Source organism: Vulpes lagopus, chromosome 19, assembly GCF_018345385.1.
Source record: "Vulpes lagopus strain Blue_001 chromosome 19, ASM1834538v1, whole genome shotgun sequence".
In the NCBI taxonomy this organism is placed as follows: domain Eukaryota; kingdom Metazoa; phylum Chordata; class Mammalia; order Carnivora; family Canidae; genus Vulpes; species Vulpes lagopus.
In genome coordinates this window covers 14,987,743-15,010,442 of record NC_054842.1, presented here as the reverse complement: position 1 = coordinate 15,010,442, position 22,700 = coordinate 14,987,743, and the positions used below count along the sequence as shown (strand labels likewise).

General features: G+C 36.9%; 1 protein-coding gene across 21 annotated transcripts in view; it reads left to right on the top strand.

Annotated features, from left to right (window-relative positions):
* Window positions 1–22,700, top strand: part of RBMS3 (RNA binding motif single stranded interacting protein 3) — a 1,727,904-nt gene that overhangs the window by 1,452,400 nt on the left and 252,804 nt on the right. The gene's annotated exons all lie outside the window — the stretch shown is intronic.

Below are 22,700 nucleotides of genomic sequence, written 5' to 3'. Positions count from 1 at the left end.
CAGGGAAGTGATATGACCAAATGTATAATTTTGCAAGAATTACTCAATCCTCTGATCTGTTTGAGTTGAGATGAGGCTATAGGTGGGAAAAGGTGGAGGCAGGGAGACTGGCTATTGTCTTAACCCAGTACAGAGACCACCGTGGACTGCATCAGTGGGCAATAGTAGAGGTGGTAAAAAGCCATTGAATTCTGAATGATTTTGAAGATTGAGTTAATAGGATTCAATGACAGAATAAAAAATATAAAAGGAGGAAGAGTCAAGGATGACTTCAAGTTTTATGACATGAGCTTCTGAAAAGTTACCGTTATAAGATAGGGAGTGCTGGGAAGGAGTGAGTTGGGGTGGGAGGACAGGCCTGTGAGATATACAAGTGGAAATGTTGAGTAGGCAGTTGGGTATGAGAGTCTGGAGATGAAAGGAAAGGACAGGACTGGTAACATGACTTACAGTTGGAATTTAAACTAGATTTGGTAAGATAACCTTATAGGGATCACATGTAGGGAAGGAAACACAAGATATTAGATGAGAGGGATTACTCAGTCTCTTCTTCCAAGAAGCACAAAGATGAAGTATATTTAGTAAGTTACTTTATTACATTTTTGTTCCATTTACCATGTCAGGTAGGATTAGGTGGTAGAAAGTAAGTTTAAATAAGTCAGCATGTGCTTGCACGCATGCATGCACACAAACTCTCAAGTAAAAGCTCAGAAGAAATGGGAGCAACATTGAATGGGCTCTTTTTGTAACACGGCCTATGATAAATATAGCAGAATTTACAGCCTAGAGGCATATCTTTCTTTCTTGGCTTAAGTCTGATTATTTAGGTAGTGCTTTGTATATTTTCTGTGTTACAAAGCACAAGGGGATCTTGTGTCATTTCATCACATAGATAATAGGGAATTGTCTTAATTTTGGGGAGAAGAAAAATAAGAGTAGTACTTTCTCAAAGATTATTCCATTCTTCTGTGTCCCTCACCCCCACCCCCACTACATCTGTCCAATTAGTGGTTTTGTTTGAAACTCTGGTTTTTAAGAATGTTTTCCAGAAGGTGATTTCCCTGTCCTTTGTGAATTTTAAAATAATGTCCTCCAGGCAAGCATTTTTTCTTTAATGAAACTGAATCCAGGAGCTGGGTGAGCTGCCCATTTATGTCAAACACTGTGCTGGGCATTTCATAAATATCCTCACCTGTTTTTCCTATGATATTGGTAGAATGAGCTTCATTTATGGCTGAGACAGATGACAATTCAGAGAGTCTCAGCAACTAGTCAAGTAATAAAACGAGTGTTTGTGACTCAACTCCTGTGTTTTCTGTGTATACCATAATGTGCCTTTTCACAAATATACCTTTCTACACTTTTCCAAAATTTATACCTATAGCTAAGCCGAGTAGGTCTTCCTAAAATTATATGTCTACCTGCTGTTACATTCCTGAAATCAGTGCTCATTCTCTTCTGATCATGTGACCAAGATACATTTCAGTGGTGAATTGTGTTGACAGCGTCTTCCCTTGTACAATTCCCTTGTACATTCAGTGTGAAACAACCTTAATTATCACTGCCCATTGAGTGGCTGTTTCTGTCATTGGCCTCATTTCACAGACTTGGTAACTGAGAAGTGAAAAACCAATCTCTAGGTCAGAGGTAGAACCATGAGTTCAGTTCTCTAGTAACAAATCATTTCTTTTGCAAGTATACTACCTGCTGGGGCATTGTAAGGGTTCAGTGAAGGAATTGTTCAATTTACTCCATCAGATGCCTTATCATATTTGTGCACATTTCTTCAATATAGGCTCATTTGCCCTGCACAAATCCCAAACCAGTCTGATTATCTTTTGATGCTTTTTTCATCTTTTGTTCTGGCTTGTAATTCCTAGGAAGTAAAATAAATGCATACATACATTACATACATACATACATACATAAAAACAAGGATCTTAAAATATATTGTTTGATTTTCAGTGATTCTAAGAACAGAAGGCATATATGGCCCCTAAACTAAGCAAATAGATTGGCTAAGATTAAAAAGATCGGTCACACTGATATAGTCTATGTGTGTGGAAATGGAACTTTTTTTTTTGCAGCATTTTTTTAATTGGAGTTCAATTTGCCAACATATACCATAACACCCAGTGCTCATCCCATCAAGTGCCCCCCTCAGTGCCCGTCACCCAGTCACCCCACCCCCTGCCCACCTCCCTTTCCACCACCCCTTGTTTGTTTCCCAGAGTTAGGAGTCTCTCCTGTTCTGTCTCCCTTTCTGATCTTTCCCACTCATTTTCTCTCCTTTCCCCTTTATTCCCTTTCACTATTTTTTATATTCCCCAAATGAATGAGACCATATAATGTTTGTCCTTCTCTGATTGATTTATTTCATTCAGCATAATACCCTCCAGTTCCATCCACGTCGAAGCAAATGGTGGGTATTTGTCATTTCTTTTCTTTTCTTTTTTTTTAATTTTTATTTATTTATGATAGTCACAGAGAGAGAGAGAGAGAGAGGCAGAGATACAGGCAGAGGGAGAAGCAGGCTCCATGCACCGGAAGCCTGACGTGGGATTCGATCCCGGGTCTCCAGGATCGCGCCCTGGGCCAAAGGCAGGCGCCAAACCGCTGCACCACCCAGGGATCCCCTTTCATTTCTAATGGCTGAGTAATATTCCATTGTATACATAGACCACTTCTTCTTTATGAAAGGAACTTTTATATACTGTTGGCAGAGGTAAAAATTGGTACAAACTTGGGGATCACCTAAAATATACTAAATTTATATTCCCTTTAATATAGTTCTTCTGCTTCTGGAAATGTATCCTCTAGATATACCCACACAGCTACTAGATTGAAGATATCTGGACAGAGATAACTGAGCCAAGATATTTGCTTATTGCACCATTATTGAAAAGCAGAGGATTCATCCATGGCTTTCTAAAAACAAACAAAAGAGAAATTCAGCTCTGAATTTATATGAAGTTTGTTATTTTGGTAATATGACAAATCTTATCCTTTATTAAATAATTCAAAACCATAGATAAGTAAGAAAGAAGGAAGGAAAAAAGGAAAGTGTATTCTTGATGCCACCACTCAGAGATAACCATTGTTAAAAACTTGATGTTTTCTTCTGGTTCTTTTCTGGGCAAATGTGTCTTGTGCCTATATATATATATATATTGCCTGCTTTCCCCATATGACTGTATGATATTGTTATTTTCTTTCATCAGAACTTTCTATGAGAATCATTTTTAATAACACAAGATTCCCCATTTTATGGAAACACAGTCAATTAAACTTTCCCATTTTGTAGGATATTTAGGTGTTTCTAGTTTTGCTTTTAAATGCTACTTTCTCGGGATGCCAGAGTGGCTCAGTGGTTGAGCATCTGCCTTCGGCTCAGCGTATAATCCTAGGGTACTGGGATCAAGTTCTGCATCAGGCTCTCCACGAGGAGCCTGCTTCTCCCTCTGCCTGTCTCTTTGCCTCTCTCTCTCTGTGTCTCTCATGAATAAAATCAATCAATCAATCAATCAATACTAGTCTCTCTGATGGTAACAAGCCAAAAAGTACATATACGTTTCCTTTGTATTAATTTCTTTGTCCCACCTGTCCTAGTAGCTTCTGGTTTGCTGAAGTCTTGTTAATAGAATCTGAATCAGTATATCCTAATCTGTTTCTCTCTTGGTAAATCATGTTTATGGCTGATATAGTAAGTTAAGAAGTTATGATCAACATATTTATCTCACATGTATAATTTTTTTCCTTTTTATTTCAGCCATAGCATTTGATTTGAATGTACCTGTTTTGGATATTTTGAGTGGGCATAAGTTATGTTATTGGTGGTAGCTTTGGCACTCGAGTCACAGGCCTCATTTGAATCTTAACTCTTGTAGGGGTGTGATTGTAGATCACTCCTTAATCCACTCATAGTGTCCATTATTTTCATCTGCAAAATAATGATGACAATAATACCCACTGTGAAAGCTAACTATAAGTATTAGAAATAATGCAAATCATAGTATTCAACACATAGTAACAGCTTAATAAAGTGTAGTCATCCTTAGTATTGTTACCTATTGCTCATTATTCACGCTGTTCTTTTGATATTGTTATAGATTTAGTTTTGTTTTGTTTTTGCCATACACTTGTTCTTCACTTCCAGTCAATATTCATTGTATTAAGCTTATGAGTTCATTTCTGTAATAATCACATTCTCCCTTTTCCTTTGTTTTCTGCCCTCCTCCCTGCCCTAAGTATTCCTCACGTATGAATTTTATTTTATTTTTTAAGGTTTTTATTTACTTATTCATGAGAGACACAGAGAGAGAGGCAGAGACACAGGCAGAGGGAGAAGCAGGCTCCATGCAGGGAGCCTGACGTGGGACTCAATCCTAGGTCTCCGGAATCAGGGCTTGGGCAGAAGGCAGGGCTAAACCACTGAGCCACATGGGCCGCCCTCACGTATGAATTTTAAATTACTGTGCTTAACATGAAAATTATGACAGAGGAAGGGACATCTGGCTGGCTCAATAGGTGGAGCAGCCAACTCTTGATCTTGGTGCTGTGAGTTCGAGCCCCATGTTTGGTGTAGAGATTACTTACAAGTAAAATCTTTTAAAAAAAGAAAACAAAGTTATGACAGAATCATAAATTCTAGCTGTTTGGATCTATGTGGGTTGATATCTTTTAAATTAGAACTATTAAACTGATGATTTTTCACAAAAGATCAATTTATTTGAGAGACAGAGAGCAAGGTCAAGGGTAGACAGAGGAGAGAAGCAGACTCCCTGCTGAATGCAGAGCCTGAGGTGGGTGGGGCTCAATCTCAGGACCCTGAGATTATGACTGGAGCTGAAATCAAGAGTCAGACTCAATCGACTAAGTCACCCAGGCACCCCTAAATTGCTGATTTTTTTAAAATAAACCTTTTCATACTTCTGTAAAAGTTATTGCCAGTCTTGATTATGTATGATAATGAGGCCATTGACCCATTAAGACTGCGCAAAAATGTGACGCTTGAACTCTCACAATTCTCTCACTCACCTCATGAACAATAACCTTGAGAATCGGTGATTATAGTGAAGACTTCAAAATGAAGGAGGAGAGGCAAAAAATCATTTAGTTGCTTGGAAAGTTGGTAATAACCTGATTAGATCTCTTCATTACACCCTGTGGCTTTTCTGGATCCTTGATTTTGAAATTTTCCATAGGCACTCTTTATTTTTCAGGGTAAAAGATTCATAAAAATTATGAAGACCATTCATTTTGAAGGCACCCATTGTCATTTTCAGTTAGATTCTCTTGGGAAAGGAAAAGCACAGAGGGGCAATCATAAATGACAGTTCTTAGTATATAATTTTGTATGCATTGGAATTTGTTACCCTTTCTTTATTTAGTACAGAGTTTAAAAGATCCCTTTTCCTGATGTTTTCAGTTTTTCCTTTTTTTTAAGTTTGTAAAAATAACACCCCATGTGAAATGATAGTAATCATGATAATACAGAAATGTCTGAAGTGGAAGTCTCTTGTAAATTTGCCCATAGAGACAAATACCATTTTTCAATATAAATCTCCCCATCTTTCTCCATGCACAGACATGCATTTGTCTATACACTTGTGTCTATCACATATCTCTATGTAGAAGCATAGAACATTAGTTTTCTTTCCCCAAAGAGGGACAAGAATTTGAGTGCATTTAGTTTATTTGGGAAGTGATCCAGAAAATTAGGAGTAAAGAAGTGGGGAAGGTGTGATGAGGATGGGAGAAAGTCCAAAAGGATGTTCTAGTAAGCAGATGTTGGCAATTGGAGCTCATTTTCCTGGGGGAACCTCTGAGGAACCATGTAGAATGCATGTCAGATGAGGAGGCTGGAGCGTTTCATTGTTCAACTGCCATACCCCATCAGTTGGATTTTGTATCTGGGGTTGTGCCTGTGTGTAATCTAGTGAATTTCTGCAGTTTTGGAAAAGGCAGAGTGGAGAAACCTCCCTCCCATCCCTGCCCAGCACTTGTTTGGCATGGGACTGGCAGTGGTGTCTGTGACTGTCCAGCTGGATGTGTTGTAATCAGATGAGCCAAGGAAATGTGCTGTGGAACACTATGAGCATAGAGCATCACCTACAATTCTACAATCCTGCCCTGCATACTGTTCTTCAACTAGCTTGGAAAAAAAAAAAGAGGAAGAAGAAGAATCAGCAATATACCTTGGATACATTTCCAAGTCAGTTCAGATGCACATACTTTGTTGTTTTTAATGGTGGCATCCCTCACTGAATATTAGAGTAGGCTAGGTGATCATTTGAGCGAGAACAATGTCAGTGTTTGTCCTCATTTTACTATGTGAATCCAGCGGTTTGCTAAATAATCCTTCCTAAATCCAAGAGTGATTTAACTTCTAAAACAGTGCTTCTCAAACTGTTATGTACACATGAATCACATGCAGATCTTATTAAAATGCAGATCTGATTTAGCAGGTCTGAGAGTCTCCATTTCTAACTGCCAAGTGTTGCTGATCTTCAAGCCATGCTTTGACTGCAAGGTTCTACAGCCAAATAACCTGAAGGAAACCTGTGCATTGTGAAAGTATTCCTTATACGAGTCTGGAAAATTTTCATAAAGACAGACATATTGAATTAACAGCTGGGAGAATCTAATTTCCAGCTACAAACTTGATTTGGGACATTGGGCAAATCTTCTCTGTCCTCTGAGAAAATCTTGGGCATGGTTATCATTCAGATGCCTTGGATTCTAAAGCAGTATTTTATGATTCAATGTGTGCATTCCTTTGCTTCCAAAGAAAATATGTTTCCTGTCTTCCCAGTTCTATAAATGTGTTTGGCCATACTAGTCTATAAAACTGAATTTAGGATATTCCAGGTTTCCCAAGTGTTTATACATCATCACTACTCTTGAAACTAAGTGAATATATCAAACTAAGTGAATATATCAAACTCAAGGTAGCCAAAAGACAGTTCTAGATTTCTCTCTTCAAATTTGGCTTTCTGTGTCTTTCAGCACAAGAAGTAGTACTCATACAGCTGAAGATGCAAATATCAAAACCCTGAGATAATCCTTGAATCTTCCTTTCTCAAATTCCTCACATCCCAAACATCCAAAATTATGTAGAATTGACTTGAAAACCAGATTTTTTAAAACCACTTTTCTCTACCTTTATCTCCACTGCTGTAACCATAACCATTCTCCTGACATACTACAACAACTTCCCAGCTAATGGGAACTCTAATCCATTTCTCAGCTCTTCGTGCCTTCTGGATTTATTTTCTCAACAAATCAGATCATGTCTTTCCCCACTTAAATTCTTCAGTGCTTTCCCAGTTCCCAGCATGTAGGCCCAGCATGGCCTATGGTGCCCGTTTTGATCTGGCCCCTGGATACCTTTCCAATTGTCATTTCATGCCACTACCGCCGCACGATGTCCCATCCACACTGGCCTGTTTTCTTTCCCTTGAGCAGAGGAAGCTCTTTCCTGCCTGAGGAACTTGGCCTTTCCACCTGCTTGGAAAATGTTTTGAAGTTTATGAATTTTGTATTGTTTTTTTTTTTCAGTTAATTTTCCATCAACCCATTCTCTGTGTAAGTGGTACCGTGTTTAACCATTATAAGTATTAATCTGGCACTTTTTAAAAGGTTCACAAGTAAATGAAAATGGAGAAAAATGTAAAAGGAAGCCATGATTTCTGTTCTCCTGGCCCTTTCTACCTGTTGTCTTTGATTTCTGACTTGCTCTATGCTAAATAAGGTAGTTGTCACAGAATAGCTAATAAATTAAATACCCTTATCTGTAAATACATTTTGATTTAGTGCTTTCCTTAATATAAGCTTCTAAAGTTGATGCAGTTATGTCCCCTCAAATGCTTAATTTTATTTTGTTGCTCCTTTACTTGAAGAGAAAATGTAGCCAAGCACCCAATAAATGAGTATAGCCGCTCAAGAGGAGGAGTTGATACAGATATTAACATCTATAATACTAATGCCTGTGAAGTGTCCTTGTAATCCTCACTGTAACTCTATGGTAGCAGTATTCTTCTTTTAAATGGTGTGGAGGCAAAGTCATAAGGAAGTGAACTTGCTAGTCCAGAATTACAGAGTGTGTGTGTAAATGTCTATCTGTGCTTCCTTGAAGCTAATACACAAGTAATGACTTCTGGATCTGAAACCAGATCAGCTACAGAAATCCCTGTGGTTTTTCATTGTATTGACATCTTTCTCACCACATTCTATGGAAGGGATTCTTAAGGATTCGTGAGTTCCCTATGAGGATTTGCAAATTCGGGGATTTCCATTTAATGACTGTAAGTTTAAAAGGTTATGAAAGCATATTTGAGATCATCTGGCTGACCAGTTGATGTCACTGCCTGTGTCTGTATTTATGTCTATAATCGCATAGTGCCAACAGGGCCTACTGTCATTGTCTGGGGCTAATGAGGAAAAAACCAGGCAGACGTAATCAGTAAATGATGCTTTCAAGCCACATGAAAGCTGTTAGCCTGGCAAGCTAAGCCCAGATGTAGGTTTTATAATAATTCAAATACAGAACAGTGGTGGAAGAATCAGAATGTGACATGGCAAAGAGAATATAGCCCATTAATTTCAAAAATATTTGATGCTGCAGCAGTCGATAGCATATTCACATTGCAAGCAAGAGTTTAGATTTGGCAAAACGACATCATCCATGATATTAAATTAATGTTTTAATTAAATTGTATTGGTTATGCAACTTTGCTTTTATGCAATTTTAAAGTGTACTTGGTTTAATAGTTGCATACAAGCTATAAACAGGCATTTACCTCATTAATTAAGCATTTGCATATATTGAGTTCTCTTTAATAAAAATAACTAAGTCAATGCTGGAAGTCTGCTATGTGTATTTATATAAAACATATAATATGTAACAACATATTATAGAGTGATAGATATAGTAACAGTGTATGTGTGAGTATGTGTGTCTAGTATTTTACTTTTTTGTTGTTGTTGTTTTAAAGGACTTGATACCAGTGTTTTCAACTTTGCTTTAACGGATATTTTCACAGATAATTCTTTCCTAGAGGGGGCTTTTCTGTATATTGTGGGATACTAAGAGCAACACCCTCCCTACAGTTGTAGACAAAGATGTTTCCAGATATTGCCAAGTGTCCCCGGGGGGGCAAAATTTTCCATTTAAACTAAACCTCACTAATCTATGCATTATTCAAGTATAGTGACCACTGCCTTATCCCATGTTATGTACAAAGTTCCAAGTTACTCTCAAAGGCATTGACTATGTGTATAGGAAGGAGAAAATGATCCTAATGATGCATATATAGGCTGCATAATGAGGAAAAACTCTGTTGGGGTCTTAGGAAGCATGGTAGTGTTGGAAAAGAATTATATCTGCATTTAGAGTGAATTTATCTCACTCTCCTTTTATGTACTATTGTTTCTAGATCCCTGGGATCCAGTTTGAATCTCCATCTTTGTTTTCTCTGTTCAAACACCTGAGCAGAAATATCATTAAAACTCTTAGCAGAGACCATGAGCTAACAGTATACAAATGAGCCAAACAAATGGACCCCATCCAAGGTGGTGTTGAGTATGGGAAACACATTGTATTAAAGGACACAGATGCTGAATTCCACGTTTTTTTGTTCTTTGGGGAGTAAAGTTTGAGCACAAGAAAGAGTATATACTGCCTTACATTTCTTTTATAAAGTGAATATTTATTGAAGGGGGCTGATTTTAGCTATCAAGAGTAATAGCTTATTTATCTTATTTTTGCATTTGCTTTAACTTCTATTGTCAAATAATTTCAAGCTTACAAAAAGTTGCAGAAATAGTATAATTCCTTTCACCCAGATTTTCCACATTTAACATTTCTCACATTTCCTTTATCATTTTCTCTATAATATATATATATTATTCTTATGATTCAAGAATATTTGAAAGTTACAGACATGATGCTCCATCATCCATAAATACTTAAGTTGTATTTCTTAATGACAAGGACATTCATACACAGCAAAATGATCAAAATCAGGGAATTAACATTTATACACTAGAAATGTATCATCAACAATGTCTCATTAGTTCTCACTAATGTCCTTTATAATAAACACACATTCTTCAGGGGTGGGATCCAGGATCAATTGTTACATTTATTTGTTGCATCTCTTTAGTGTCTTTAATGTTCCTCAGTCATTCTGCATCTTGACATCTTGAGGGTTACGAGCCATTTATTATTATAGGATGTCCCACAACTTGGGTCTATCTGATGTTTTCCAAAGGGTAGATTTGGTGTGTGCATTATTGGAAGGAATGCCACAGTCCTCTGGTGTCCTGCTAGTGCATCGCATGGGGAAGCACATGGTGTTCACTTGTCCCATTCTGATGATGCTACTTTGATCATTTAAGGTATGGCTGCTAGGTATCTCCGTGGAAAAGTAACTGTTCCCCCCTTGTAATTAATGAATATTTGCAAGGGGGGGTAGTATTTGAGATTAGGGTGAACTCTTTCAGATTATGTACATTTCTGATTTATTTTTTTAAGATTGTATTTATTTATTCATGAGAGACACACAGAGACAGAGGCAGAGACACAGGCAGAGGGAGAAGCAGGCTCCATTCAGGGAGCCCAATGTGGGACTCAGTCCCAGGACCTCGGGGATCATGCCCTGAGCTGAAGGCAGAAGCTAAACTGCTGAGCCACTCAAGTGTCCCTACATTTCTGCTTTCTCATCAAACTTTCACTCTTGTCTTTTGACATACACTGATCATTTTCATATAAGTCAATTACTATTAGCATGGCTGCCAAGGGGTGATTTTTGCAATTCCGATCTTCCTTCTACTTTTATTAGTTTTCATTCCACTTAAAGGATCTCTCATTTACTTAGTCATTCACTTATATAAGCATTGATTCTTATTTTATGGGTTAAATCTTTACTAACATTTTGTATATTTATGCTCAAATGTTTTGAAAGAGCTCTGGCAAGATAAACGTAAATGATGGATACAAGCTAGCTACTCTTTTCTCTCCTCTTAATGTAGCATGTTAGCTAATTTTGCAGTTCTATTCAGGTATTAGGGTAATCCAGTAGAAGCTGCTGTTGTCTCAAAAGTTGGGCACCAGTTCTGCCTCAGTGATTCACTGAAGTGGAGCTGAAGGAGCGCAAGCCACTCTTTTCTTGGAAGCTGGGAGCGTTTTATTGTTCTTAACTGTGCTGAGAATGCCAATGACTCTAAAGCTGGGGAAAAAAGACTCTTAATGAGTTTCAGTATTTTAATGTACTGCAGGTTCCCAATTGTATGAATTTAAGAAGCTTAGCAATTTGGTATCTTCTGAATAATAGCATTTATTTTATACTCTAAATACTCCCAGGGAAGTCTGAATAACATTGCAGCTTCTTTGGTGTAATAGCTTTGGTGGGCTAATTGACTTGAACAGTGGAATTACTCCTTAAAAAAAAAAAAAAAGAAAAGAAAAGGCCTTATGGTTTTGATTAATGAGCCCAGTAATAAATCATTAATCTTTTTAGCTCATAAATGATACGAACATTGCTCTCTTCCCCTCCCCCCACCATGATATATTTCTAGATTCTCTTGCTGATACAGTAGCCACATTTTAAGGGTTTAATCTCAGATCGAATATGCCCACCTCTACATAATTTAATGTAACATCTAGTAAGTTTGCACCTGTGAGGAATGCAGAGGGACAGATTCTAAATAGCAATGATTGTTCTTTTATAAACATGGTTTACATTTAGTTAGTAACTGTCCTCCTGCAATGCCCTAAATTTATTTTTAATTTAATAATAATTATAGGAAGAATGATGAATTACTGAGTTTCCTCTATGTACCTGGTACTGTAATAAACTTTTAGTGTATGTATCACCAAATTATCACAAGAACCCTCTGAGGTCATTCATATTATTATCTTCATTGTACAGTTCAGGAAATTGGCTGAGAAATGTTAATTACTAGTTACTGTCATAGAACTAGTTAATGTCAGAGCCACTATGTCACTCTCTGCTCACAGATTATTTCTACCCAGTTTTCTGGAGGTTTATGAATAAAGTTATTTTTGTTCAAATGGATATATATGTATGTGGATATGTGTGTATAGTTCTTATATTTCAAGAATTTTCATGTTTATCCTGTAGTTGAGATGCCGTATAGAAATAATTTACATTGTCTAATACCATTTTGGGGAAAATAGAATTTCACGTTATAAACTATAAGAGAATAAGGGGTAGATTTTGACATTCTTGGTGAGACTAATGTGTTAATTAATGAGAAATAGCTTTTTATTATTGAAATTTAGTTGTAAGCTATTCACTGGACTTCATTCTCTAAGAGACAAGGATCATGGCCTCTTGTGTCTGTATCCTCAGGATTTAGCTCAGTGACTGGTATATACTAGAAGATTAGATGTTTAATGAGTGAGTGAATGAACAGTCAGTTGCAATGATGTCAAAAATAAGTGGAGAATCCATTCAGTAAAGTGCCAGGAGTCAGGATAAGTGAATCAACAAAGTGACTTTGAGTTGAGTGAGTGGTGTGATGATTCCCTCAGTGCCTCCACTGTCTCCAATGCCTCAAGGTGTGTTGGTCTACTGGGCGACAGGTCTTTTGTAGATAGAACTGAGCAAAAAACTGAGATGTATTCACTACGTTTTCATTCATCTTCTAGGCAGTCTTGGTGAAATCACTTAACTCCTTGTTGAGCCACATTAAGAAGAGACTTACTCTTTCCCGCTGATGAGTTTTAAGAAAATTCCACTTAACAGATGGGCCAAATAAAAGCTGGCAATGATGAAGGAAGTTACTCTCCTAGAAGGCGAAATGGTTTATCTCATTTGAACACTTTCAACCCATTGTTGCACCTCCTCTTTGCTACCAAGGTTGCAATGTTAACATAAGGAATGGAAGCAAGACAGCAGCAATACTCCCCCACCTCGCCCCTCTCAACCCTCCCCTATTTCTGCATTGACAAATTTATTTTTTATTGTGAAATCCACACATACACCTTTTCCCATCTGATGATGTTAAGTACTATAGGCCATCAAATGTTCAGGATCTCTTTGGAAAGACTAGGATTAAATAAACCCAGGATATGCCATCCTTCACTTAGACGAACAAGATTTAAATGTATAGCTGAATTTACTTTATTTTTTTTTTAATTAACTTTTATTGGTGTTTAATTTACCAACATACAGAAAAACACCCAGTGCTCATCCCGTCAAGTGTCCACCTCAGTGCCCGTCACCCATTCCCCTCCAACACCCGCCCTCCTCCCCTTCCACCACCCCTAGTTCGTTTCCCCGAGTTAGGAGTCTTTATGTTCTGTCTCCCTTCCTGATATTTCCCAACATTTCTTTTCCCTTCCTTTATATTCCCTTTCACTATTATTCATATTCCCCAAATGAATGAGAACATACACTGTTTGTCCTTCTCCGATTGACTTATTTCACTCAGCATAAGAAGAAGTACTCATGTAGAGCTGATTGCTTTCTCTTTCTCTATAACATGTGAATTGTTCATGGCTTTATAAAGCCAATTTCTATGAAATTGACATTGGACAATTTAGGAATAAAAGTAGATTCCAGCAAAACACCAGTGCAACAGCAACATTTGTACACAAAACTGTGGGTTTTCACTTTCTATATATTAAACATATTTTTTTAAATTTATCTTTGTGTAATAGAAGTTAGAAGGAAACTAGACAGTTAATTAGCTTTTCTTGGGAAATTTTATTGGTCCAGCCTTACCAGCAAGACTTAACTTTGGGTCTTCTCTTGCTTACTCATTTCCTCAGTATGACTAAGTGATTTCCATTCTTAGTCAGAAAGGTAAATTGAGGTGCTAAGTAGGTTTACACATTGAACACATTCCTATAGGTATCCATCCAGAGTGGCTCCTTCACTTTGATCTCACAGAGAAAAGTCTGAGTCTTTAAATACACTACTTTTAAGTCGAAATCTCATGCTTCTGATTCAAATAGATTGGGATTTGAATTTTAGTTGGATTTCCTAGTAGCTGTGTGATCTTGGGCAATTGCATAGCTTCTTATAACCCCAGGTTTCTTACATGTAAAATGAGGACATTAGCTATAACTACCCCTAGGGCTATTTCAAGGAATAAAACCATAATGAATTGAAGTAAATTTAAAGCACAGTGCTTGGCACATAGTAAACTTAAAATAAATATTAGATAATATCATACCATAGAATAGTAGTAACATAAATCCTATCTAAAAGCTAATAAATTGTATAATCATAATGTTAATCCCTTGTAGCAATCAATATATTAGTATAAGTGTGACCCATGTAATATGTGGAAATACTTATACTAAAAAAAGTTATTTGTTGTTTATCAGAAATTCAAATTTAACAGGCTGTCATTTTTTCAGGCTTCTCTAATTTCATAGGACATGGTGTTACCACATGAGGTCTGTTGCACAATTCCAAGAGTTATCACTTGTGTTGTGCTCTGGGGTGTCCTCTACATAGAATACCATGAGAATGGTTGCCCTCAAGTGGAACTCTACATCCCTAGCATCTTTGTATTTCCGAGATACATTTGTGTGTGTACCACATATGTATGTGAGCCTCAGCAAATTTCTTTTTTTCTTTTTTTTTTCTCAGCAAATTTCTAAGCTGACATGTTGTAGGCAGAAGATACAAAATGATTTACAGTGCCCTCTATTTGTATGTGTTGTAGTGGACATTCTAGAAGAAATTAATAGAATAACAGTGTAAACTTATGGCTATATTCACACCATTTCTGTACTTCCAGTTGTTTGAAAGAGGATCATAGTCCTAATCATTATCAACAAATCAGGTGACAGTTTTCTAGCCCAGGGTTCACAAGAGGCTGATAAAATAGATATTCCTGGAGAATCCCTTCAGAGAGGTGGATAAGATTCTGAGAAAATGTGGTGTGATTTGTTTACAATATTGAGTAGTTCTCTATAGTTTGGTTTCCTGTTCTCATTTTTGACTGTCAGGACCCAGAGTACAAAACCATACATATTTGTGATCTAGTAATATATTACAATAAAACTATAGAGAGATCTCAATATTGTAAAATGTTAATTTAGCATTTTCTCACAGGAGAAACCAGCACGTCAGGGCTGATAATGGGCGATACTGAGCTCGAGTTCATGAGGTGCATGTGGAGGGAGAAGTCAAGGAAAGCCAGGAATCCAATCTGGCCACCTGTTCCAGGACCACAGGTAATTTGAATTCAGCCATAAAGACTCAAGAGGCTCATTTGATCATTCAATGCTCATCTCAACTTGAGGCTACTCAATTGATCTAGAAATAAAAGCTTTAAAGAACAGCACAAATGATCAGCAGTACAGGTTGTCCTAAGCCCTGGGCAAGGTGTCACAGTCAGGCCTCTGCCAAGTTTATTATGCAAAATGAACCCTCCAACTGAACTTGAGGACATGAACTCCAGTTGCCAGTTTGCTTACATTAAATCTGAAATAATCAAATGCTTCTTTTAAAATATGTGTTCCTTATAGAAATTGTTCTTAATTGGTTCTTTTCTAAGGGAAATTGTTCTTATTGGTGCCATGGGAGGGAAAACTGATCCGTATCATCCTCCTCTCATGCCATCATCATGTGAAACTAGGGGAAGAAAAATTACCTTTTTTCTTTTAGTGGAGGGAGAAGATGATGGAAAATATAGGGCAGCCCCCTTCACCACTTACCAAACAGGACAGAGGACATGTTTCTTAGGCATCATGTAGAGGTGAAAGCCTACTTCTTAGCAGTCCTTCTTTACTTTTCCCTTTGCTCTATAATCATTACCTTGGACATGATTCTAGAGCACCGATATTAGGGAAAGGCAAAGCGTCTTTCTCTCTTTTCTCTTTCCAAAGGCTATGGCTCTGTGGCTGAGGAACGCAGAAGTCCTAGTGTGAAGATCAGAGCTGATCATATGTCCTTATTTTTTTCATAACAATGCAGATTTGTCACAATGAACATATTGTATTAGAATTCTCCAGAAAAATAGAACCAATAGGAGTTATTTGTTTGTTTGTTTGTTTATTTATTGGAATCTTCTCACATGATCATGGAGGCTAACAAGCCCAAAGATCTGCAATCATCAGGCTGGAGAGATGATGAGGTAGTTCCAGTGTGAAGGCCACCAAGTTTGAGGCCCAGGAAGAACTGAAGTGTCAATTTGAGCCTGAAGGCAGAGGAAAAATATATATAATATATATATATTAAATATATAAATATATATTAAAAAGTTTGTGTGTGTCCCAGCTTGAAGGCTAACAGGTAGAAGGAATATTCTCTTAACTCAGGGGATCAGTCTTTTAGTTTTATTCAGGTCTTCAACTGAGTAGATGAGACCCGCCCACATTAGAAGGGCAATCTGCTTTTCCCAGTCAACAGATTCAAATGTTAAACTTACTGAGAAAACACCTTCATAGACACATCCAGAATAATGTTTGACCAACCATCTGTGCCCCACATGGCACAGCGTAGTTGGCATATAAAATAACCATCAGACACATGTGTGGTACTAAAGCCAATATGGCCAGAACTATAGGCTTCCTCCAGGTACTACTTACCTAGAGGTGCCAGACCTCTGATAGCCATGCACTGAATATGCTGAGAATATTCCTAGAACAGGGAGGACAACTAAACAAGGTTGGTGGTAAACTAGTTCCAAAACCTCTGATGCCTCGAGGCCAGTTGTTTACATGGGAAGCCCTGACTCTTTGCTTCCTTTGCAGGGTGAGAGAAAACAAGTTGTTTTTTTTTATTCTTATTAACTTTTAAATTGCTCCAACATTTAAAATAGACTATTCCATTAAAAAATAATTGCTCTTTTGTGTCTTGCCATTGATTTTCCCTTTTACAGGTGAGACTCATTGAACTGCCATATTTATAGGCAATCCCCAGAGTTGGTATAGTGTAGTGGAAAGAGTAGATCAGGAGTCAAAACATATCACTTTTGATGTTGTTTATTTGCTTGCCGGCCATGTGACGTTGGCAACCCTTCTAAGATATCAGAACCAGTTTTCTTATTTGTAGAGTGGAGGTAATAACTTTTGCCTTCCCTACTTCATAGGATTATGATAAAGGGCCACATGAAATAAAAGGACCCTGAAGCACTTTGAATACTGTAAAACTCTGCTCTATGTAAGGTAATAATAATAATAATAATAATAATAATAATAATAATAATAATAATATTCAGTTTGTATGAACATCCCTCTCAATGTGTTTTTAAAATATTATAGTCACATGTTTGCTTTAGAATTATTTCAGACTTCCTCAGGATATTTCTGGTTGTTGTATCACTCCTGCTTCAGATAATTCATCTTGAGACAGTTTTGTCTAATAGTTCAAAAATGACTATAAATTGGTTGCACACAATTTTATGATAATAAAAAGGATTTTATAGTATATAAAGTAAGCAAAAACTAATAAACACAGGGTTTTATACTATGATGAAAAAATAGGAATATAGTCCCCTAAAACAGTGTTACATAAAGTTTGGTTCACCAAATGGTACTGCTCTCAATGAAATAAGTAAAGAAATTGAGAGTAAGTGTTTAAAACCTTCTATAACAAGTTTATATTGATATAACATTTAATCCAAATGTAATTTTGGTCTGTCAAGTGTAATAATAAAAAAATCTTAACTTTATTTTGCTTATCTTTTATCTTAATTTTATTTTCTATTAACTTATTTTTATTGGTCCATGACACCAACAAATATTGGTCCATGACAGATTTAAAATAAAAATGATCTCCCCCCCCCCCAGGTAGCTTGATAAACATTGCTCTAAAGTCTCTAATGCTAATAACTATTTCCTGAATATTTAAACGTAGTTTCAGCAAGACTGAGTGTTACCAAATCAAGTTTTTAAGTCTTCCACCAACTACCTTTTTCAGAATCATGTATATATAATAGCCATAATGCATATTCAAAATACACTGCCCTAGACAGTGTTGGTCTGGAGCTTCCCAGGTGTAATCTGAAACTGGCCCCAGTACTTGGAGGGTAGCAAAAGATAGATGGGTAGGTGGCCACTCCAGATGGGTAGGTGGCAGGTTTAGTGAGGAAAAGGAACTTACATACGAGACTTGTCTTAGGCAACAGTAAAATGAGTGGATCTTTATACCTCCTTGTCAAATCTTAAAGGTCTATATAGAAGCTTTAACTGGGGCCAGTCAACTACACTATCCAGATAGTCTCATCACCACATCACTATCCCAATGCTGTGTCCTTGGAGCAGGCCCTGGAAGTGAGGAAAGCAAGGAGAACCCACATTCCAAAGACAGGGGAGGAGGTGAAGAACCACCAACTACCCAGGTGTGGCTAATGGATAAACCAGTGATCACATCTTCTCCATGACCTTTCCCAACAGATGTAACCTTCGCTCTAGATTTGGACAACCATTATGTCCTCCATTTGCATTCATTTGCTTAGCTACCGTGAGATGCTCTGAAATTCTGAACTTGTCTTAAACTGTTAAAAAGCAAATGAGTGCCAATAAATCCTATTTTGGCAATTTGCCTTTATGAAAAAACCTAAGAAAATGGCAGTCATTTCAGAAAAAAAAATCATTTACATATTCTTAAGTGGAAGGACAGATCTCTGCTTTCATTAATAATGTAGAGGATACCTTACTGTTTCACAATCTTGTGACAAAATTAATAGATCAAGGAATCCCTGTATGAAAAGATGCAGCAACAGACCAAAATTGGGGAGTTACTTATGGTGACCTGGCCAATTCAATGTAATGCATGTGTGAATTATTGTCATATACTTTTACAAAGGAGTATACATTGCAGAGTATTCAGTGAGTGTGTAAAATGCTGACCAAGGCTAGGAATTTTTTTCTTTTTCCATAGCCTTAGCTCCATAGCTAGAGCTATTGATAAATAAGCAAACTGAATAAAACAAAGAATTCAGAGACATTGATTATCATCTATGCTAATATTTCTTTGAGCTACAACTTGCTGTCTGCTATTCACTGTTTCTTAAAAGAAAAGGCAGTATCGTGAATTGGTAAGAACAGCAGACCATGGAAAAAGGACATGGATTCTGCTTCTGGCCTGTTGCTAGCTGGGTGGACTCGAGCAAGCCATAACTACTCCTTTAGCTTCTTTTTTATTTGTTTTTTTTTTTCATTTATTAAATGATCGATTGAAGAGGATGTCCCCTAAAGTCCATCTTTGAACTAAATCATCATGAAAATTTAAGTTTAAAAAGTTTTCTTAAAGTTCTTTTTGATTGCAATTCTCACATGAGAATTTTTTTTCTGAAAAGTTAAAAGGAGAGTGCTCTCTGGTTCATAATGCCAAAGACTCTTTTGAAAGTGGCCATCAATTTACATAAACTTGATACATAGACAGCATTAAAAGTAAAAATATAAATGTATAATTGTATAAAATATAAATGTATGTATTATTTTAAAATTCATTCTATGTCAAGTCAACAAATACATTCAAGACTAATACCACATTTCAGAGGACAGAATTACTTAATGAATGACACTGCCCAATGCTATACTTTTTCTGTGAATGCATATTAAGGCATGACACTATCCAGTGCGATCATGTGTCTGCGTGCTTATCACACATCATATTGGAAAGCTGCGATGTGTTCTACACTTGGAAAATTTAGAAATGGATTTGAATCAGGATAAGCTAATTCATTGTTATCTAGAGAAAATTAAGAGATCTGTATAGCACAATGGGATAATGGGTTGGCTAAGTGTGGTTAGTTAGCCTGATCAAGGACAAAGGGGTGCTGAGCAATTTCCAACCCATTCAGGGGACTTCAACCTGGTGCAGCTCCTTTCTGAGAAGTTCGGGATTGATACAGGAACTCCCAATCTGAGGGACATGTATCCTCATGGAACTTAAGTAGATATAGGTGTGCAAGATCCAGAAATTGCATCATAAGAAAATTATTCTTTTCATTAATTCCATCTCAATTCTAATTCTTCCCAGGGGGAAAAAAAGGACTCCCATCTGGTGCTAGTGAGCTTCTCACACCTCTCTTAATTACAAATCTCGTTTGTAACTGAGAAAAAGTCAACCATGAGAGTCCATGCCTTTTACAAACAAACAGTACCTAGCTATAATTTAAGAACGCTAATTTGTTTCCTGTTCTTGCATTAACCTATTTATGCCAATTAAACCAGCTTTTTAGTTTGATAGCAACATAAAGTTACTTTTTAAATGAACCTATTTAAGGCCAAAGGTACATTGACTTAAAGAAAGCTTTTCAGTAAATAAAATAGTTCTACATGGCTGACAATCATTTCTTGGGTGATATGCAGGTGATTGAAGCTTGGGAAATATTGGGCTAGTGAGAAACACACTGAGCTAGAAGATAGTGAAACTTGGTCGCTAAATCTAATTCCAGTCCTGTCACTAATTATCAGATTGTCCTCAGGCAAGGTGATGCATCTGCTTGGCTCCCATTTCCTTATTATCCAATGAATATATTGACATATTATATCAATGAATGATATTTGCCGAGCTACCTTTGGAGTGACGATGTAAAGATTAAAATTAAATGATGGGTAGTAAAATAGTATAAAAGTTATATAGGGGCACCTGGGTGGTGCAGTGGGTTAGGCATCTGACTCTTGGTTTCGGCTTAGTTCCTGATCTCAGGGTTGTGAGATCGAGCCCCATGGCTGCTCAGATTCTCTCTCTGTCTCCCATGGCCCCTCCACTCATGCTCTCTCTGTCTCTCCCTAAAATAGAAAATTAAAAAAAAAAAAAACTTGTTTGTATATAAGATTCCTAATTATGTATCGAAACATCACTTTTTCTTTTTTTTCCTTCCCTTCACCCCAGCAAAATAAATAAATAAATAAATAAATAAATAAATAAATAAATAATCATGAGCATTTAGGAAAGCATAATAGATAATATTATCTCTGTTTTCACCCTAGGATCATGCCATTTTTTTAGTAGTGTGTGTGCATGTGTGTGTGTGTTAGAGAATGAGGGGGAGACTGGCTACAGTTGTACAGTTTCTACATTTACACTATTCCTAAATACTAAAGCTGTGTTGTCTTTTTCTGATTATGTTTGTTTTTACTTTTCCATGGTGATAAAAAAGCTTGAAAACTAAACTATGTTAAAAAAAAAAATTAACCTAGGGACACCTGGATGGCTCAGTGGTTGAGCGTCTGCCTTTGGCTCAGGGCATGATCCTGGGGTCCTGGGACCAAGTCCTATATCAGGCTCCCTGTGGATTTAATAAAATGTTTTTTAAAATTGACCAATTAATTATTAATATAAAAGCTTAATAAAATATTGTGGCCTATGTATTTAGAACTGATAAAAAAACAATAGTTTCACACCAAATTGTTTTTGAATTAATATTTGGAATCTTGCTTATTATATTTTCTTCATTGCAACTAAAACCTTACTTTTTCTACAGAATATGATATCTCTTCACAAAAGATGTTTTACTGTTGCATAATGTCAATTTCTATAGATTCCAGAATTTCTTTTTCCAATTTAATCTCACTTATCCTTGAGTTAAGGTTGTTGTTTTGGTTAAAATAAAAAAGTGCAGTTAAATATATGATATATTCTAATCTTAGTGGTTAATATGCCAGGTTTATGACTGTTTTATCTTGTACCTGTATACGACTAAGTCCCAGTACTAATTCATTGTGTGAAAGAGAGAACATCCATGGATGCGGAGATAATGCTAACAATTGTTTGGGTTCCCTTTCTATTTTTTTTTTAATGATTGTATTTATTTATTCATGAGAGACACACAGAGAGAGAGGCAGAGAAACAGGCAGAGGGAGAAGCAGGCTCCCTATGAGGAGCCCAATATGGGACTTGATCCCAGGAACCCTGGCATCACAACCTGAGCTGGAGGCAGACACTCAACCACTGAACCACCCAGGTGCCCCAAAGGGTCTCATTCTATTAAGGAAACCTATTTAGCACTATTGCTGTTGGATTAGAAAATGATAGACTTCATAATCTCATTCACACATGTTTATGTATGCTGTACGATAACAATTCCCAATCTTGAGCAGTCATCAGAACCACCTCGTTGTCAAAATACCAAGTGCTTGTCCCACCCTCAAGTGTCTGATTCGGTAGTTCTGGGGTAAGGCCTGAGAATTTGCATTTTTAGGAAATTCCACAGTGACGCTGGGGCGGATGTGGTTCTCCTCCTGCCTCAGCCTTTGGTCTAGTGGAAGGCAGTAGAGCAGGACAGTGAAGCCTGTGGACTTAGGTGATAGCCCACAGACTTCGGTAATAGCCCCAGATTTCAGCCCTGGGTTTGATACTTAGGAGCTCTGTAACTTGAACAAATTAGGGATCAATTTTGTCTTCTAAACAATGGTAACAACTATATTTATTGGGAAAAAAAATAAAATAATGCATATTAACTGTGTAGAACAATGCTTAGCCCTATTCTGAGCACTCACTAAATGCAACATTAGTAACTAGTGGTGATGGTAGTTGGAGCAGTGAGCGTAGAAGCAGTAGTTAGTGGGAATAGAAAAGAACATACATGTTTCCTTAGTTCAGTTGCAATAAATGTTTATTTTTCATTCTTAAGGAGGCTGGACAGAAAGCTTGGTTTTCATTTATGACATTGTTTCTGTGAGAAACACTCCAGCAAGAAGGGAATTCATTGAAAAGAAGTAGAGCCATTAGTAAAAGAAATGCTCAAGAGTGTGTGGG